Source organism: Lactuca virosa, chromosome 8 (genome assembly GCF_052849685.1).
Source record: "Lactuca virosa cultivar CGN04683 chromosome 8, Lactuca_virosa_CGN04683_v6, whole genome shotgun sequence".
Taxonomy (NCBI): domain Eukaryota; kingdom Viridiplantae; phylum Streptophyta; class Magnoliopsida; order Asterales; family Asteraceae; genus Lactuca; species Lactuca virosa.
In genome coordinates this window covers 389,824,801-389,843,374 of record NC_136433.1, presented here as the reverse complement: position 1 = coordinate 389,843,374, position 18,574 = coordinate 389,824,801, and the positions used below count along the sequence as shown (strand labels likewise).

The window sequence follows — 18,574 nt, the reverse complement described above, 5'->3', positions numbered from 1 at the left end:
TTATCTTTTGTCACCCTTTTGCAAGAAAATTTTATGTTCCAACATTCTGGTTGATTCGATCTTTGTTTATCTATTGAAGTCAAAAGAGGGGTTACTCAGAATTTCAAACGACGATTGAGGATAAGATTTGGCCGCGTGAATTTGAACGGTTTCTATACCATGCGTGCTGACGTATACCTAGGAGTAACCACACTGTCACATCGCGCTTTTTCAGGCGACGTTTCAGTGATCGTGTCATTATCATCATGATTTTTTCTCTCTCCTGGCAATGGTATATAAAGGGTTTCTCATTTTATTTGTCTTTTACCAGCAACAAATTCTCTCAAAATTACAAGGCAAGAATCAACTGTTCATCTTCCTTCTTCGATCAACAATGGCGACTTCTTCCTCAGTTCACGATCAGACTGTGTCGTCTACATTGCTTTCAATCAAGCCAAATCAAAATATGATCATCGAACTTAACCCGTTTTTGTATGATTCATATATGTTGCACGTCGTTGAATGTTTGAAGTACTCACCGCTAGTTTTAGCCCTAATGCAGGTTGAAGCTGTCCCGATGTCGCTCTTATTACAAGTTTATTCTACTGCGACATATGACAAAAACAAAGAACGCATCTACTTTCAAATACACAATAAAAAGGCTTCTATTTCCAAGGGAAGATTTTGTTCGTTAATGCATCTTGCCGTAGATTCCTCTGTCATCTCGCCGGATTTTCTCACGACGACTCAATTATTCTTGATGCTCTATGAGATGGGGTATACGGATGTGCTGACCACCATTACAAAAGTTAAGAAGTCCTGTTTACCATCTCACTGGAATGGTTTGCTTACTCTCCTTATTAAGGGTTTGGCAGAAAGAAGTGGTAGATCAGATGGCACCAGCAAGGGTTTCCTGACCCTTCTTTATGGTCTTTACAATGGTATTAATCTTGATTATGGGACGATTATCTGGTCTCAGGTGGTGTAGAGCCTCAATACTTCTACGAGGCATTCTGAAGTATCGTGTGGAAGATTTTGGACTCTCATTACGAGAAGGGCGATCAATTCATTGGAAATTCCAGTTATGAAAGATGCTCTGCTTGTGTCTATCGCTACCTTTCACACGAAGAAGATCATTATTTCGGATCCACTCAAGTTCCCTCACAATGGATCAATTCCTGAGTCGATGTATCGGTGTGTCACAGCCGAGAGTCACGTTATGGCTGACTATCGCAAACTTACTCCTACTGGACCGAGAGTTCTTTCTCCAGAACAGCAGGCTGCCCTGGATGCTGTGGATAAGCCTAACAACCGAGGGAAAAGGATTTCCAAGAAAGCGCCGACAGAGGAGGGAAAGTCTAAGTCTTCTAAGTCAAAAAAGCGAAAGTCTGATGCTGGGGATTCTTCCAAGCCCAAGAAGATCAAAAAGATGGCAAAAAGATCAAAGAGTCCTACTCCTCCAAGCTCAGACAATGACGAGGAAAATGAAGAAGAGGAAATTCGTCAAGACTCCACGAGAGGTAACACTCCTCCCAGATCTCCTACTCCAATCGAATCTCCTCATCACAAGGTTCCAACTCCACCTCAATCACCGAAACAGACAGTACCTGTCTCTGTTCCTATTATTCCTCCACCTATCACTTCTCAAGAAACAACTTCTTTACCACCACCACCACCAATTACTTCCATTCCTCTTTCTACAACTCCTTTATCACCTCCCATAATTTCACAACCGACCACTACTACTATTCCTGACCCAACAGTGGGAGTCAACGTATCTGATACGGGGGCAACTACTGCAACTGCAACTCCAGTCATCACTAAACCTCTTTCACCTAACAACTCAACCGATTTTGGTGCCACTCTCGGTGGAGAGAATGATGAGTATGACTCTACCTACTTCAGTCTATATCGGCTTCCAACTGATGAAGATAATGATGTCCCTATCAACCGCCAACACTTGCAGGGAATTCATGAAAAGCTGGATCGATTGCTTGAAGACAGCAAGGCATATAGTGGTGTGGTTCTCAAAGATTTCCTGGAGACTGCCATAGAACAATACACATCGTCAATTGAAAAATCTACTAAAGCCATTGATGAGTCTACTTCTTCCTGTAAAAAGGCAACCAATGATGTTACTGAGATTGTTCATACAACTCAGATTTTTCTTGAATCTTTGAAAGGTCATGCTGATACAAGTGCAGCGAAAGTACAAGCCTCTGTGGAATCATTTTCTAAGTCCCTTCAGGAAGAAAGCACCAAGTTTGAAGTTGTGCGTTCATCTATCCAAACCGAGAACACTTCCTTTTTAAGTTCAGTGAATTCTCGTTTTGCCTCTCTTCACGCTGGCCTGACAACCGAAAGTGCTCTGAAGGCAGATCTTGCCAAACAAGCATCTACTATTGAAGTCCAGCAGGTGCAGTTAGCCCAAGCTGAAAAAGAAATTTCTTTATTAAAGACAGAACGGGCTGTATTTCAAAGCTGTGCAGGAGATGTAAAGGACATGTTGACCAATCTCCTTGGTGCTCATGATCCCATTCTAACTCTCACCATCAGAAATCATCTCGCAACCAAATTGCTTCCTGCCCTTACAATGCTCCATGAAATGAAGGGTGTTTCTGAGAGGTTCATACCTCCGAAACAAGGGGGAGAAGGTGCTCGTGTTGTTCAACCGAAAGTGATTGTAAAGACAGAAGGTGCTCAACCGAAAGTCTCAACCGAACTGAAGGATAATGTAGCTTCAGGTTCTGGTTCACAAACTAAGCGAAAGGAGATCAATGATGACAGTGAAAGTGATGTGGAAGAAACAATTGCTGAAGCTCTCCAAAGAAAGAAGAGAGACCGAGAGCTGGATGAAAATTTGAAAATTGCGAAGGAAGCAGAGGAGAGGGAAAGGAGAAACAAGGAAGTAGAAGAAGCCTTGAATTGTAAAAAGGCCTTGTTTCCCTTGTGGACGAAAGAGACACTTATCAATCAGGCGATAGAATTTCCAAGTATTTATTGGTTGGAACCTGTTGCTTCATTTGACTGTGATAACTCTAAGGACTCGCAGTTCGACATGCCAATTACAAGAAAAGCATTCACGTTCCATTGCTTTGATTCGACTGTTGAGGTTCTTTTTCCTCATCCTAAGGTTGATCGAGAGCTGATTGACTTCTATTTGAAGTATGGGCAACCGCAGTACTTGACTTGGAGTGCACAGAAGATCATTACAGTCAAGGTACTAAAACCGACACTTTCTGGGAGATTTATCAATGTCAATTTCAAGATCACTCGTGGTATAGCAAACATGGTGTCGACTATCTCTCTAGCAGACCTTCCTAATCTCAATCCCCATGATTGTATTTTGCTATATAACATTCTGCTCACTAATCCGAAGGAATATGAGCCCATTCTAGAACATTTGAAGAGAATGTTAGCCTCCTACATCCATGAAGTTGCTGCTATGGATCAGGAGATAGCAAAGGTTATGAACAAGAAGCCAACAGTCAAGCCTACACCAAAGCCAGGGGATGTGAACAAGATGAAGATGGGCCAAATAGATTCAACACATCTCACTGTGATGTTTACCAAAGGCGAAGCTCACAGATTTTTGTTTGCTCTGGTTGATAAGCCTTTATTTTCCACAGACTGCTTGGAGCACATCATTAACATAATACATCGGTGCAAGCAGAATTCAGAGGCTAACAAGAAGAATTTTACAGACATGCTTCGGTGGTAAATTACATTTCGCTATCATCTTTTGGCAATCATACCGAAGGTGTTTAAGACTGTGAAGAAGACTTCTGTTGTTCAACAGAATTGAGGTTTTGGCTCCAAAGACGCAAAGGGGGAGATTGTTGAGTCCATTTGTGTTGCGTCATGGGCCTTACGTTTTGCATCCGGATTGGGCCTGTCCTTCCGTGATTATCTAGATTAGCTAGTAGGGTTATACTATATATATGCATATATGTATGCATTATATAAGATTGATTATCAAGTTCATAACTTCGGTAACCCTAAACACCTCTACAGTAGCAGTTCTTAATCGAGCTCTTCTGAGGTGTTAAAGTTTTAATCATTTGACACATTCAAAGTCATTCTTGTATTCGTTTTTACATTCTTAATTGTTTGCTTGCTCAGAATCTAACGATCCTAATAGAACTTTGTTCTAACACTTGGCTTGGAAAATGTTTTGCTATGAAGGATCTAGGAGAGGCAACCTATATTCTCGAGATAAGAATTTTAAGAGAGAAAGAAAAGACTAATTAGACTTAGTCAAATTGCATACTTGGACAAGGTACTAAAACGGTTTAGTATGGAAAATTCCAAGAAAAGAGACCTACCTATTCAGAGTAATGCCAAATTGAGTAAAACTCAAAGCCCAAGTACGTATGAAGAAATAGTTGATATGAGTCGATTCCCTTATGCTTTAGCTGTAGGATCGACCATGTACGATATGACATGTACTCGCCCTGACGTGTCCTTTGCTTTAAGCATGGTCAGTCACTATCATGGAAATCCTGGCAGAGCTCATTGGACAGTAGTTAAGACAATTCTCAAGTATTTGCAAAGGACAAAGGACATGATTCTAGTTCTTGGTGGCAGTGATACATTGAGAGTTACTAGGTATAGTGACGCCAGCTTTCAGACAGATAGAGACAACTTTCATTCTCATTCAGGCTGGGTATTTCTATTAAATGGTGGAGCAGTTACTTGGAAAAGTTCTGAGCAATACATGGTGGCTGATTCGACGTGCGAATCAGAGTACATAGTGGATAGTGAAGCATCGAAGGAAACAGCTTGGTTGAGGAACTTCACCGGAGATCTTGGAGTAGTTCCAACCATTCAGGAGCCTATGTAACTTTTCTGCGATAATGAAGGTGTGATTGCTTTGACTAAAGAACCAAGAGACCATGTAAAATCAACACATATCGAAAAAAATTAGCATTACATCAGACATAGAGTAAAAGAGGTCACCTCATTGTGAAGAGGGTATCATCAGAAGAGAATCCTGCAGATCCTTTGACAAAGGCTCTAAGTAGAGTCAAGCATAATCAGCATGCTAGGAGCATTGGTTTGAGAGATGATATTATTTTCAGTAGTTAGATGAGTAGTTTAAAACTTGTAACAAAATAAATGTAATTGACTTTTGGTGATTAAATAATAGAGATTATTTATGAGTTTGTTTACTACTTTTTTTAAATGTTTATTCTTGTGATTCATTTTGCATGTTTTACTTCCCGAATAATTTGATTATTCAAATTCCACAGTCGCTCATACTTTTGGAAGTAAGTAGAAAATTAAGAATGTCATGAATTGGATTGTAGATTGTCTAAGGGAGTTAGACATAGCAATTGTATTGCTACAACATTCATGAGTACTTAGAAATGGAGATTTAAATATTGGATAAACCCACGCTCAGAGAATTACTTCATGGATTATATCATGAGTAATTATGAGACGATAATATCTTATATTCTTAAAACGGAGATATATGAGTTGTAATTTACTAGTCAGTTGTGCATTGGTGTTGTGAAAACACATCAGTAACATGATGTTATAAAACACAGTATCATGTATGATTTGGTGAGTAAAGGAAACAAGCATATAAGTCAAAGTTTATTCATTCCTTTTTCTCTAATGGGAAAAGGTATATCTTTGGGCCCCTCGATGATTTGCTGTTGACTTATAGTGTTGGTCCAAGCCAGGACTCAATTGATGTGTTCAATTTGAAGTCTTATGTCGTCATCACAAATCAGAAATCGGGAAACAAAACGTGGACAATGAGATTGATTATAATCCATGTCTCATGTCTATAAAATATCTAGTAGAACGGAGGAATATTAGATCACTTATCTTAGGGCCAATATATGGTCAGATCAGAGTTCAGCAGTTGTTGCTGTCTAATTTAGAAGTTATATTGGTAATTGCAGTTATAGACATATTCAAGTGGGAGACTGTTAGATTAGGTGTCTAAGCCAATAACTGAATTAGTATATACTTGAACTATTAGCAAAGTCCCTTTTGGGTTTCCCTCAGACCTAGTAATTGAATAAGATGACCTTTAGAGAGAGATATTGATTTATTGATTTATTATATGATTGATAAATAGCAATAAATAAATTTATTAATATGTTATGGAAATAATATATTAATTAGAAATAGTAATATTTAATTAAGAATTAATCAAAAATTAATAAGAATTAATTTTGGGATTAATTGGATTAATTAAAAGTACAAGGGTCTAACTGCAATTGTTCAATAGTTGAACAAAAGGTTTCAGAACTTTCCTCCATATGAGGTGGACGGTTTTTGGGAGGATATTCTAGGGTTTTTAGAATATCCCTTATAGATAATTAGGGAGTAGATAATTACCAATTTGAATTAATATTATTTTATTCGAATTAGGGTTATCTAGGGTTTCCTAAATCCATTATATAAGGACCCCTTAGCCTTCAATTTTCGGCCACCTCTTCATTCATAAGGAATAGCCGAAGTTTCCATCTCCTCTCTCCTCTCTCTTTAAGCCTCCTTGTTGCTAGGGTTAGGTGTGAACCATCAGAGGCATGAGAATTCTGGTGCTAGCTTCCAAGTGACTACAAGAAGGATTTTGTATGATTATCTATTAGTATTATCAAAAAGGTATGTTTTTCTAAACCCTTTTATTATTTTTCTAAAAGACTAGGGTTCTTGTATGGTTCTTGATGTTCAATTGGTTATTACATTCAATAGTGAAATCATAGATACTTTAGGTTGCATGCAAACTTAGGGTTTATGTTTTTCCGCCAAAATATGATTTTTGTAACCTATAAATTCCATCAAAAATATTAAGGATCTATATCAACTAACTAAAACTATCTCTCTTGCAATAGATGTCTGGAAACAGTGATGCTCCTGCTTCTCGAACCTCCACTCAAAACTCCAACTTCACTCTCTTGTCAATTCTGTTGAAAGAAAAGCAGACAGGTATAAACTACATGGACTGGATGTGAAATTCGAAGATGACTCTTCGCTACAAGAACAAAGAGTATGTTCTCGAGAAACCTCTTGTTGAGATCGATGAGTCGACTGCCACTCCTGAACAGACTTCTGGGTATAATAAACATAAAGACGACACCACCAAGGTCACTTGCATAATGGTTGCAACCATGACACCTGAGCTACAAAAGTTCTATGAGGACTACTGGCCATATGAGATGTGCTTGGATCTTGCTGAAACATTTCATAAGAAAGCAAGACAAGAAAGGTATGAAGTCGTTAAGTCCCTAATGGTGTGTAAGTTGAAGGAAGGAGAGTTTGTTTGCACTCATGTCCAAAGTATGTAGAGAGTTTGTAGAAACTCATTGTGTCTTTTTAAAAGGAGTTGGCCATTGACATGGTCCTTAACTACTTACCTGCTAGTTATGATCAGTTCATTTTGACTTATCATTTGAACAACACAGAGACGACATTGACCCAACTCCTCAACTTGTTGTAAACTGTTGAGTCGGGAATGAAGAAAAATCATGTCCCTTATGCGACAAGTAATCCTTTCCTAGCCATTGTTCAAAACAGAGGAAGGCCTCCTCCCAACTAAATTGGAAGGGTAAGGCCCATGTTGGAACGTCTGGCAGTGGGTCGAAAGGGAAGCCAAACTTTGATGTTCCTTCTTTTAGTGATCCAAAGGAGGCCACTTGCTTTCATTGTGGTGAAAAGGGGCATTAGAGAAGAAGCTGCCTGAAGTACCTTTAAGAGTTGATATAAGGGAAGATCAAGCCATCTAGCTCCTCATCAGGTACATACACTATTCATATCAATAACACACAACTTTCTCATTTTTGGGTCCTTGATACGGGATGTGGTTTTCACATTTGCTCTGATATGTAGGGTCTAAGAGAATGTGAGGAAGTGGAGCATGGAAGATTGAACCTGATCATAGAGAATAGGCATACTTCACCTGTTACAAAGATTAAGACTTATGGACTTGTTCTCGATGGTGGTGTTAGGGTTGATTTGATTAATTGTTGTTATTCGTCAGAAATGACAAGAAACATTATTTCATTTCATGTATTGCTTAGACAAGGTTTTCAATATTCATTTGATAATGAAAATGGTTCGATTTTGGTTTATAAAAATGGTTTTTTTGTATTCAAAGCTTTACCTTGTAATGGTGTGTATGAAACTGTGATATGTGTTAATAACTTAGGCAATACTATATACCATATTGATTCGTCTAATGGTGTAGACAAAGCATGCTTGTAGCATTGTCATCTTGGGCACATAAACAAGAAACGCATCGCCCAACTCCAAAAGGATGGAGTGTTAGAATAATTTGACATAAGGTCAGATGATGAATGTAAATCTTGTCTATTAGGCAAGATGACAAAACCACCTTTCATTGGAACATATGAAAGAAGTGAATGATTGTTGTACCTTATCCATACGGATGTATGTGGGCCCTTCAGATATACCATAGGGGATGCTAATCGATACTACGTGAATTTACAGATGATTATAGTAGATATGGGTATATCTATTTTATCAAACATAAATCAGAAACTTTTGAAAGGTTCAAAGATTTTAAATACCAGGTCGAGAATGAATTGGGCAGGAAGATAAAGATGTGACGATTTGATAGAGGTGGAGAATATCTTAGTATCGAGTTTCATGACTATCTAAAGGAATATGGAATTTTTCTGTAATTGACTCCTCCCAGAACACCACAACTTAATGGTGTGGCTGAGAGGCGTAAATGAACCTAACTTGATATGGTTCATTCCATGATGAGTCAAGCTTCTCTTCCTATGTCTTTTTGGGGTTATGCCTAAGAGACATTTGTCCATTTCATAAATCTTGTTCCCACAAAGAAGGTTGCCAAAACACCTCATGAGATGTGGACAGGGAAAGTCCCTCACTTTCACATATCAAGGTTTGGATTATTGAGGCTCTCATAAGGCGAGAAACTCATAACAAACTTGAGCCCAGAGTCGAGCAGTGTATTTTCATTGGCTACTCACAAAAGTCCTTTGGATACTTGTTGTATAGACCTAGTGAGAACGTTGTCTTTGTAGCTTGAAGAGGAGTCTTTCTCGAGAGAGAAATCATATTCAAGGAGGACAGTGGGAGTGCTATTGATCTGGAAGAAATTCCAGAGTCATCTGTTACACCCTCGGTCGGCGGCGGAAACGCCGGGAGACGCGACGTTATAGATATTGGATCATACTCATTAAACATACATTTAATAGCACAAAACAAGATGTAAAATAAATATCACTTCCATTTATGGACAAAACATTACATCATAAAATGTTTTGTGAAAGAACCCCTTTCTAAACTTTACAATATTATTCCAAACATGCTACATGCATATTCATAAACATATTTTACATATATGCTCTTATTACAAAAGACTGGATACAGACCGACTAACGAGGTTTTTACAAAGTTTTATATATTACATAATTTCCCAGGAATTTATACACTAAATACAAAAGTTATAATATTATATATTCTACATCTTCTAACAGTACATAACTATACTGGATGCATATCACCGTGAAATAACCAAATGATAAAATGATAATTTGGGCAGCACTTCGCCTATAAAAATGACTTTCTCTGACGAAACCGGGGATTTTTGTTGAAAATCGGACCTTGCGCAGGCAGAGTTTCAACTTGAAAATATTATTTTCTCGGGATCATCGGGGCTTCGGGACTTGCTTCGGGTGTTAGGGAGGTTCCCTAGGCTTTGGGGGTAATAGGGTAACTAGAGAAGGAGTAGATATTGAGAGAGAATGAAATTTGTAACCAAAAACCGAAAGACCTCGCTTTCAATTTATAGTATCCGAGGGCTCGCATTACGTTGGGCGTAACTCCTCGGTACGCTGGGCGTACTGCGTGGCGGTGTTCTACGTTGAGCGTAACTTCGGTACGCTCGGCGTACGAGACGTGGCAATGGTTCGGAACCCGGGCCTCAGATGTGGCTGGGCTAGGACACGCGTCCATCATGCGAAGGTGCTTGGTGGCTGATACGTGTCTTCGTAGTACGTTGGGCGTACGTACAAAGTATGTTGGGCGTACTTCTTCGGCCAGCTTCGTAATTTGTGCCATAAAACTTCAAAAATTCGTAACTTTCGCATACAAACTCCGTTTTTGACGTTCTTTATATCCACGCGTAGGTGAAATTATGCTCTACAACTTTCGTTTAGACTCCGTCAGCTAATTTTGATTTCATTTTTAATATTATATTTTTTACTGGCCGGGAAAGGAAAAGTCCGTTAAAAATTCATAACTTCTTCATCCGACGTCCGTTTTCGTCTGTCTTTTTATCGTTGTACTATTATTGACGAGATTTTCGATTCTCGTTAAGGTTGTGTCGGCTAAAAATCACTCGATCTTTATTTTTTGTTTCGGGTTGTGTACTGTTATGTCGAATCTTATAAAAATCATAACTTCCTCATACGAAGTCAGATTTCGACGTTCTTTTTATGAAAGTTCTCGGTTTAACGAATACTAAAACTTTCATTTAGATCACTAAAGCTAAAAAGTAGTTTATCGTAAACTCACTTTTTACGTCATATGGCATCGTGCCAGTTCTGTCGCGAAACTTCAGTATGTCATAACTTCTTCGTTATAACTCGGATTTCGATGAAGTTTTCGCCTAAACTTTTGTAACGAGATAATTTACAACTTTCAATAACATTATTTTTTCTTATTTCCAACTTAAATTTTACATTTCGTTAATTTCAATATTTAACTTTTGATTGGAATCTCATAAGACTTCCAATACTTTCCGAATGATTCTAAACATAGTTTTACTTCAATTCTCATAAAACTATCTTGTTAGAACTCAACGCTCAAAATCATATATTATATAATAATATTCACTTTTAAACTAACAAAACACGATAACTGAACGTGTATGTTACAAATACCTCCTCCTTTTGAGGATTTCGTCCCCGAAATCACAATGATTTAAAAAAATGCGGATATTTCGTTCTTATCTCATTCTTATTTTCCCAAATCGCATAATGCTTTTCCATGGGGATACCTTCAGCATTACGAATTCATCCACCTGGAATTCTATAGGTCGTCTCCTCTTTTTTGCATAGGACTTTTGTCGATCCTGGACCGCTTTCATTCTTTCTCGTATAATTTGAGTCTTGTCAGTGGTGTCTTGAATCATTTCAGGACCACCAAGGACTTTATGTCCTACAACACGTCAACATAATTGAGTACGATATTTACGCTCATATAGTGCTTCATATACCTTTAGTATATTTTCTACTGTTTGGATTGTTCTCTCCGTCTGATCATCTGTTTGGGGATAAGAAGCTGTGCTGAGAGTGACACGAGATCCCAATTCACATTGCATACTTGCCCGAGAATGAGAAGTGAAGCTACTATCATGATCGGAAGTAATCTTTAGCGGCACGCCATGTCTCGCAACAGTTTCATCCAAGTATACTTGTGCGTATTTCTCCATTGGAGCTGTTTCACGCATGGCAAGAAAATATGCACTCTTAGTTAGCCGGTCGACAATTACCCAAATGCTATCATTCTGTCTAACAGTCTTTGGCAATTGGAGCAGCACTAAACATAAAGCCAGATCACAATTCTATTTGCCTATCCGGGGGAAGTCCAGGCAAATCATCGGGGAAAACATCAGGATATTCATTAACAACGGGAACATCATTTACAGTTTTCTTCCCCTCTTTTGAGATATCAACTATATAGATAAGTAGAATACCCCTTCGATATAAGTATATGAGTTTTTAGGAAAGATATTATTTTTAAGATTTTAAGTATTTGTTTACCGTAGACATAAATAGGATTCTTCCCTTCGATAGGGATGCGTACCATCTTTTCGTAACACAAGAGTTATGTGCGGTTCTTTGACAACCAATTAATGCCGAGAATAATTTCAAAGTTGGGCAAAGATATAGGAATCAGGTTAGCAAGAAAACTATAACCTTCAATTTCTATGACACAATCTCTATAGACTTTATTAGCAAGTAATGATACACTTCCCGCGGTATCTACATGAAATGATTGGGCGAATGTATAACAAGCAATTTGAAAAGAATGCGCAAATTCATGAGATACAAAAGAATTTGAGGTATCAGAATCAAATAAGATGTGAGCAGGTCTAGAGTTGACGAGAAATGAACCAGTCACAGCATTCGGGTCCTCGTGTGCCTCTTCTATGGTAATCTGAAATGTACGACCTTTAGCTAAACGATTTTCAAATTCTTCAAACTTATTAATTGATGGCAGTGCTCAAATCTGCACTTGCTCTTCATTCTCTATTGGGCTTTCGATCCTAATCTTCGAGTTAAAAACTCAATTCTCATTGCAGACTCTTGCTCCTTCTTAAATTTGGTTTATAGACTCATCCCAAGATAAAGTCTTCACTTTTGCTACAAAAATAACTCGAATGGTCATATTCTAATGACCTTTGATTTCATAACGCAAAAGACACACAACGAATCATACTCTTATTTCTATTAGTCAAAAAATATCATAGAAGAAATCTTCCTTCATGTTCTAATGTGATATAATATCTTCATAACTAATAGCATTTCTAGCTACTGGTTGCTTAATCCTTTAATGAAGGTTGTTATACTTTTATCGACTACCTTGACCATCTCCTTCTTCACTCTTCCGACTGAAGTTTCGTCGCTACATAAGACATGGTTCTCTGAACCAATCAATTCACTTCATAGATCTATATTAGTCAGACTCGATTCTTTATGACCACTAAGGTCTGAACGAAAATTCATTTTCTTAGTCATCACCGAAACGAAGGTAATGACGTACTCGAACAAAAACGGAATAAATTTCTAGCTTCTTGGTAACCTTGTGACTTTCCCTAATCCAAGTGTGAGTCATGTGCTTCCAGTAGTATAGGCCTCTACTACTATTCACACCTATTCATACTCGTCCCAAGTATTGTCTCGCAGCTTTCCAAGTCACCATTCAAAAGTTTTCACAAAGCAACTTTTCACACCTGAGTGTGTTCAAACAAGTACATATTAGCATATAAGGCATCTACCTTAAAGTATGCTAGTGCACACTATAGCAAGTTAGGTATTCAACCTAAAGTATACTAGGCACATATCGTACCATCATTACTTAGTAATTCAAGTTTAAGCCTAGAAATCCTTACCATTCCTAGTTCGCTTAAACTAATGCTCTAAAAATTTTGAAATAGCTTAATACTTTAAAATATTAAGATTTATCATTATCCTCCACTTAATTATTTCCTATGGTTTGTATCCGTATACTCCTAATGAATCTGTTCATATATTCCGACGGTTTAAGTCTAAATAGCAATCTGTGGTATTTAGTTCACTTAAACTACTGTTTTGATACCATGATTGAAAGAACCCCTTTCTAAACTTTACAATATTATTCCAAACATGCTACATGCATATTCATAAACATATTTTACATATATGCTCTTATTACAAAAGACTGGATACATACCGACTAACGAGGTTTTTACAAAGTTTTATATATTACATAATTTCCCAGGAATTTATACATTAAATACAAAAGTTATAATATTATCTATTCTACATCTTCTAACAGTACATAACTATAATGGATGCATATCACCGTGAAATAACCGAATGATAAAATGATAATTTGGGCAGCACTTCGCCTCTAAAAATTACTTTCTCTGACGAAACCGGGGATTTTTGTTGAAAACCAGGCCTTGCGCGGGTAGAGTTTCAACTTGAAAATATTATTTTCTTGGGATCATCGGGGCTTCGGGACTTGCTTCGGGTGTTAGGGAGGTTCTCTAGGCTTCGGGGGGTATTAGGGTAACTAGAGAAGGAGTAGATATTGAGAGAGAATGAAATTTGTAACCAAAAACCGGAAGACCTCGCTTTCTATTTATAGTATCCGAGGGCTCGCATTACGTTGGGCGTAACTCCTCGGTATCCTGGGCGTACTACGTGGCGGTGTTCTACGCTAAGCGTAACTTCGGTACGATGGGCGTACGAGACGTGGCAATGGTTCGGAACCCGGGCCTCGAACGTGGCTGAGCTAGGACACGCGTCCATCATGCAAAGGTGCTTAGTGGCTGATATGTGTCTTCGTAGTACGTTGGGCGTACGTACGAAGTACGTTGGGCGTACTTCTTCGGCCAGCTTCGTAATTTGTGCCATAAAACTTCAAAAATTCGTAACTTTCGCATACGAACTCCGTTTTTAACATTCTTTATATCCACGCGTAGGTGAAATTATGCTCTACAACTTTCGTTTAGACTCCGCCGGCTAGTTTTGATTTCATTTTTAATATTATATTTTTAACGGTCCGGGACAGGAAAAGTCCATTAAAAATTCATAACTTCTTCTTCCGACGTCTGTTTTCGTCAGTCTTTTTACCGTTGTACTACTATTGACGAGATCTTCGATTCTCGTTTAGGTTGTGTCAGCTAAAAATCACTCGATCTTTATTTCGAGTTTCGGGTTGTGTACTACTATGCCGAATCTTAGAAAAACCATAACTTCCTCATACGAAGTCAGATTTGGACGTTCTTTTTATGAAAGTTCTCGGTTTAACAAATACTACAACTTTCATTTAGATCACTAAAGCAAAAAAGTAGTTTATCGTAAACTCACTTTTTACGTCATATGGCGTCGTGTCGGTTCTGTCGCGAAACTTCAATAGGTCATAACTTCTTCGTTATAACTCGGATTTTGATGAGGTTTTCGCCTAAACGTTTCTAATGAGATAATTTACAACTTTCAATAACATTATTTTTTCTTATTTCCAACTTAAATTTTACATATTCGTTAATTTCAATATTTGACTTTTGATTGGAATCTCATAAGACTTTCAATACTTTCAGAATGATTCTAAACATAGTTTTACTTCAATTCTCATAAAACTATCTTGTTAGAACTCAACGCTCAAAATCATATATTATATAATAATATTCACTTTTAAACTAACAAAACACGATAACTGAACGTGTATGTTACATTTTGGAAGTACTAAAATTTCTAATGCTAGAGGTGCCTTTACAGTTAGGCATAACTATGACGATAATAGGTCTTTAGTAGCTTCGTCGATCAACCATTGCTTCCGTAGGTGCAATCTTCCATCACTCGGTTTCCTAGGAATACATGTGGTTTGGAGAGGTCAACATAATGTTGGTGAATTCACAGGTTTTGTATATTATTCTTTGAAAATAGTGTTCTACTAATCCTAGGTACTAGGGTTTCCGTAATTATCATTCTTCTTATATACTATTAGTGTATCCATATCTTAGGGTTATACTTAAGGAAAGGAGTGTGTTTAAGAGCAGACTAACCGAGAATGACCTAAATGTAGGTTAGTTGGATACAGTCTAACCTTTTCTTATATAACTATATACTTATGACATGAATGGAGTATCAATGCTCTATTATATAATTATAATATATAATTATATTTAAATAGATATTCTTAGCGAATCCAACTGGCAGAGTGGTAATATGACCATTACTCGATTTGAATGACGGCATAACATACTACAATTATCCGTTTGGAATCGGGTGTAGTGACGGCATAATATACAACTATTATCTGTTTGAATCAAGCGTAATGATGGCATAATATACAACTACTACCCGTTTGAGTTGAGCGTAGCGACGGCATAATATACCACTGTTATCCATTTAAATCGAGCGTAGTAACGGCATAATATACTACTATTATTCGTTTGAGTTGAGTGTAGTGAAGGCATAATATATTACTATTACTAGGTTATAACCCGTGGAAACCATGGTTGTTATTTTTATAATTATTATATAGACAAAAATTAAAATAAAATATCAACAAAAAATATAGCGTAACTTTGATTGTAAGAAAACATGAAATAATGTGAAGTTTTATAAATTACAACAATGTACTTTTACATTGCTATTAGTTGTAAAATTCTTTTAGTTTTTAAAAAAAGGACAACAATATAATTTACGTTGTTACATTAGACAAAATTAGTACTAATTTTATTGAAAAAAAAAGAAAGGGGTAAAATGATCATTTACTTTATATGTGTAAACAAAAAAAGTAGTTTCACGGGCAAAACAGAAATGACATTGTACTTTCTAAGGTTAAGAAGTTATTTGTAAATTGAAACTACAATTATGAAATTGTACTTAAAAAGTACAACGCTTAAATAAGAATAATGTAAAACTAAGACATCCGTACTTGTTACCTTGACAAATGCATAAGTTCATAAGTTGAACACACTATGCAAATAATCAAGCAAATAGTAAAAGAAGTAATTAAAAAGTATCGGTAATGAACCTAAAAGCATAAATTAAATCAGATACAAAAAGTACGATGTTGTTGTATTTAAACATATAAAAATTGTTTTTTAATGTTCTTCTAATTTTTCCTTATTAGACATTGTACTTTGAAAAAAAAAACCCAAAACTTTGACTAATTTTGGAATTCACATTTTTTTGTTTAATTTTGAGTATGTTTCTAAAATATGTTTTTCGTTTAATAGTAGTCTAAATTAAAGCAATGTAGACTTATATTATTTTTTGTTTAATGTCATCATACTTCCTATTTATGTCATAATTTGTTGTAAATAAAAAGTACGTTGGTATAAATTGACTAATTTTGGAACTCAGGGTGACATACTATATAATTTTACATAAATGGCCCCTATAATTTCAAGGTTAAGATAATTAGCCCATTTTTTCCTAATAAAACATAAATGGCAGCCTACTTTTTATTTATAGCAACCTACTTTCGTTTAATAGCATCCTACTTTATTTTAATGTAAAGTTATAGCATCATTCCATTTATGTCGTATAATAGCAGCCTACTTTTCATTTAATAACATCCTACTTTTCATATAAATTAAAATTTCTATAGTACAATATCTTCTTTAAAAAGTACATCTGACTACAAAATGTGCAAAAAAGTATAATCGTATAATAATATATATTTTGCATTTATGTTGCTATATTTTACTTAAATTTACATAATTACCCTTTTATTGCAAATTAATTACGTTTAATTTCTTAAATTGTCTATACTACAATGCCTATATTATGACATATTACTTTTCGTTTTTTCGTCTAATAGTGACCTACTTTCATTTAATAGCACCTTACTTTTAATTTATCTTAAAATTTATATAGTAGAATGCCTTTGTACCAATCATATTATGTTTATACAAAAAAAGTAGTTTCATGGGAAAAATAGAAATAAATTAGAATGAAAGACTTAAACCATATTGAGATAATGAATAAACTGCACCGGGGGCTAAATCATCCTTAAAGAGAAGCAAACAACTACACTATGGAATTAAAAATAAAAAATATCATATTTAGCTCAAAGTGCATTGTTTTTATTCGGAAAAAAATCAAATTATATTGGTTCTTGGCCTATTTTTACCATTAAAACGTTGGTTTTATATAACTGACCATTTTACCCCTATCAAATGCGAAACAGAAAGTGCATTACTGTTATTAGCAAAAAAATCAAATTATATTGGAAATATTGGAAGGGGTAAAATAGTAATTTATTTCATAAAAATTTCCATTAATGTAAAATGTAACAATGTATGTTCAATATATATTTGATAGTACATTGGTATAATAAATATATTAGAATAAATAGGTTAAACCATATTAAGATAATAAACAAACTGCACCAGGGACTAAATCATCCTCAAAATAAGGCAAACACATGTCATGCATATTCAAAAAAAATAGTGAGAGAAGTTATCTTTTAAAAGAAGAAAATTGCAGAATTTACTATATAAAAGCATAAAGTTATAGAAATTACCCTTTTAATGGAAAAAAATGACAGATATTACACTTTAAATAAAGGAACTGATTTAGTTCCTTTATAATCAAAGAAATAGTCATTCATTTATCTTTGTATAATAACCCCCAATAACAGGTGCAACATAACCGATAGCTTTTATCATACCAAATGATCAATTGATTATTTTTAATACAATCGTTTCTACAAAATATATTAACAAAAAAATAGAACATTTGCAGCTTTCATTATTCAAAAATGAGCAACTTAATAACCTAATCAAATGAGTTGAAAAAATAAACCTAAAGTAATTAAAGGAAAGGATCGGATTTATGGCTTGTATTCTCTCTTATAAAGTGAACTTTAGTATCTGAGCTCATTATAATCGACTTGATCAAATGGGCCATTAATCATCGCTTCCATTCTTAAGTTTCATAAATTTAACAACAAATAAACAAACCAATTTCTCAAAAAGTAAACAAATTTTAAACGAAAAATAAAAATAATAATAAAATGGATTAGATTGTGGCTTGGATTTTTCTCCGAAAAGGGAGATCAAAATGAAACATGTAATACAGACTAATCACTTAAAAATGAACATTGAGAATTAGTAGGAGGTTTGTTATTCATTCATGAATTATGTGTATAATTAAACAGTCATTGGTATGCTTGTTTAACAGTCAAATTGACACAAAGTATGCAATTTGGGAAAAAACGAAACACCGACATGAAATTAATCACAACGAACATTAAGAATGAGTATGAGGACTGTGATTCCATTCATGAATTAAATTGGAATAATTAAACAATCATCATCATGCATATACGTAGACATCAAAATTGGAATGTGATT

General features: G+C 35.7%; 1 non-coding gene across 1 annotated transcript; it reads right to left on the bottom strand.

The window, feature by feature from the left end:
* Positions 1-18,040: 18,040 nt before the first annotated feature.
* LOC145135109 (small nucleolar RNA Z103) lies at positions 18,041-18,144 on the bottom strand. The gene has a single exon (XR_013719588.1). It is a non-coding gene; the product is annotated as a small nucleolar RNA Z103 (small nucleolar RNA).
* Positions 18,145-18,574: the final 430 nt, after the last annotated feature.